Source organism: Lipotes vexillifer, unplaced genomic scaffold, assembly GCF_000442215.2.
Source record: "Lipotes vexillifer unplaced genomic scaffold, Lipotes_vexillifer_v1.1 scaffold1605, whole genome shotgun sequence".
Lineage (NCBI taxonomy): Eukaryota > Metazoa > Chordata > Mammalia > Artiodactyla > Lipotidae > Lipotes > Lipotes vexillifer.
This window is the reverse complement of record NW_006770356.1, coordinates 206,821-210,267: the sequence shown is the minus strand read 5'-3', so window position 1 is coordinate 210,267 and position 3,447 is coordinate 206,821.

The following is a 3,447-nucleotide window of genomic DNA, read 5'->3' as shown; positions in this document are numbered from 1 at the left end:
ATGATGTTCATATTTTTCTAAATTTTTTATTGGAGTATAGTTGATTTACAATGTTGTGTTAGTTTCAGTTGTACAGCAAAGTGAATAGGTTATACATATACATATATCCACTCTTTTTTTGGATTCTTTTTCAAAATGATGTTCATACTGTAGTTTTCTTGGGTATAATCAGAATCAATAAAGCAAAGCATGTTGTACAGTATCTGTCCAATTAATAGATCTTAGGTGGTTAAATAGCCTGTACTAATTGTTGCAAAGATGGAAAATTTAAAAATGCAGTGATTATTTTCTTCTACATAGTATGACATAATATTTGGTAATTTCTTTGTTCTAATTGATAAATCGTTTTGCCTCATATACTATATGTTGAACGTGGCTATAAAATGAAATTTCCATTCCTATTAAAAGACATTCCTGATCTCCAGCATAAAAGGCAATACAGATATGGGAGGAAAATCTTGCATTCCCTAACTCATCAGCATAATTAGCAACATGTTTGGAATGCCTCTATCAAGTGGACAGGGATGAAAATATCTTATTGGTCTTGAGGTAGAGTTACCTACGATGAGCTATCACAATCGCCACTAGTCACTATCCTTATTCAATGCCCATTAGAAAGTCAAATTAGTTAAATCACAAGTTTCCAATATTTCCTGAAAACAGTATTTCTCTGATTCTTGAATGGAGTAAATGTCCTAGGAATTTAAAAGGATGCAGAAAAGTCTGAGTAAATAAATATAAAAACATTTAGATTCTGTATAGATTTAACACAACTATTTAGTTTGATAGAAGGGAAAATACGTGGCTAATAAAATTGTCAGAATGGTTTTTATGTTCTTTATGGCTTAGACCATAAAGGAAAAAGCATTAAGGTTTCTTTTGTGTCTTATCTTAAAGCAAAGTCATAATTTTTACAAAACATTTATAGTAATTAAGTATGTCTTCTATTTAGGAATATAGTCTCTCACTCTAACACAGCTACAGTATTAAGCCAAGGAAATATATTCAGTTACCCAAACCTTTTGGATGGTTTCTTAAAATTGCTGATTGTATTAAAATTTGTTCTATTAAGAATTGTGAGGGTTTTTTTTTTAATGTTTACAAACATCTCTCTAGACATCAGTTCATTTAATACTATTTTATAAAACCCTAAACAAGACACTATTAGAGATGAAATCTTTCAAATAATGATCATACAAAAAATGTATTCCATATACACTATTATTCCTCTCTTCTGGATATTGAACAATCACTATCACACTGTGAAATAAATGGGTTCCTGCCTCCTCCTGCGCCTGTTTTCAGTGATTTTATTTAGTCAAGTAATCATATGAAATCCAACATGATTTTCTGTGTGGGAGATAGAAAAGCAGAGCAAGAAAATGAGATATGGTGAAGCAGAAAAGAACAAGAAGGAAGAAACACAAAGAAAGCCTGAAGTCATTTAGTGAGAAGGAGTATGTCTAATCCACAAGACATTTATGAAATAAACAGAGACATCCCAACTTCTCAGTGTGAAAGGTTATTATCAGTATTGATTTTAGTTTACAAGTTCCCAAGTTCCTTCTCTTTCGCATTTAAGAAGGTAACATAAAATCCATAAATAATATGCGTCCAGAGAGTCAGTTTCACTAGGTGGATCCGGAGAACTGCAGCACATTAATCTTGTGACTGTGCATTGGGCCACTCAGAGGTATAAATTTAGAATGGCCTCTTGAGAGTCTTACGAAATCAAGCTCATGTTTCTGCCCTCATAGCCCCCCAGAGAAGTATTTAGTGATGGTAATGTAAACCCAGAATGCCTGTATACACAATCACACATATGTATGCTAAAGCAAGTACACACAGATATATACATAAGTAAACACATAAATGTTATGAAATTGTGGACAGATTAAATATTCACAAAACTAATAGTAACAGTTTAGCCACTACCACTGTCTTTGGTTTGAGCCATTATATTCTGCTGCCTGTTTCATTGTCAGTATGTCTCTTGTGACATCTGCTGCTACTAATACTGCTTTTCGAGGCGTGACCAACAGTGGGGAAGACTCTTTGATATATCGCACACAGTATAGAGACACAGATAACCAAAGGAAAGCATGCCTTTCATAGCATAAGTCCTTTCAGGTTCAATAGCAAAAAACAAAAGATTTTTTCCAACTCTTTGCAACAGCACAAATCAACAACCTTCAAGTATCCCCTTAGCTTACAATAATAAAATAAAATAAACAAAAAGAGGAAGAGAAGGAACAGGGAGTGTAAAGGCAACTGTTTTCTGATAATAAAATAAGGGGGGACCAAAATCAGAAGGCCTGACACCCAATCACTGAACCAGATGCCATTGTATTAGTCAGCCCAGGCCACCCTAATAGAATAACACAGACTGGGGGGCTTAAACAACAGAAATTTATTTTCTCACAGTTCTGGAGAGTGGAAGTCCAAGATCAAGGTGCCAAAAGGGCTGGTTTCTGGCCAGACCACCTTTTCATTGTGTCCTCACATGGCCTTCCCCCTGTGCACATGCGTCTGGGGTCTCTATAAGGACACCAGTCCTGTTGGATTAAGGTTCCACTCTACGACCTCATTTAACCTTAAATACCTCCTTATCAGCCCTATCTCCACATATAGTCACATTATGGTTTAGAGTTTCAACATATGAATTTGGGGGTACACAATTCAGTCCCTAACAACCATCAAGGAGCTTAAATAAGTGCATGAGTTTTCACATGGGAGTGCCCGGTTTGAGTCATGGCTCTGCACTTACTGTTGCTATTGACCTTGGATGATATTTTTCACTCTTCATTATTCAGTTTCTCATCAGTAAAATTGGAATTAGAGCAGTAATTCCTTCATATGATTTTTGTGAAAGTTTAATAAGACAGTTCATGTAAAGTGCATAGTGCAGAGCTGGGTACATAAAAAATAATCTATAAATGGTACTTGTAAATATTATTTTATCTAGATGAAGTATACAAAAGGAACAAGTTATGATGATACTTTTTAATTGTGCAATTAGTTCTTTCCTTAGTCACTTGGACAAAACACTTTGTTTTTGCACCATTGTTTTCTTATCATTAAGATGATGAAAATAGCTGTTCTTCTTATACCATAATTATGGTATTAAAACAATGAGATCATGCCTATGTAGCTTTCTGAGCTTCACAGATATGAATCCTATTGAAAATATGGATTCTAACTGTTAATAAACAGCAGCATATATATTAGCTTAAAAGTCATTTCTTTACAATTAAAAATTTACAACTCACCTGAATGTGTAGTAGCTGCATAATTATGGCTTCTGGACCATTTTTATATTGTGCATGCTTTTTTTTTGTTTTGTTTGCTGTTTTTGATGAGTTGTATTTCTTTTTTTTAAATTTTTTTTTATTTTTATTTTTGCGGTACGTGGGCCTCTCACTGTTGTGGCCTCTCCTGTTGAGGAGC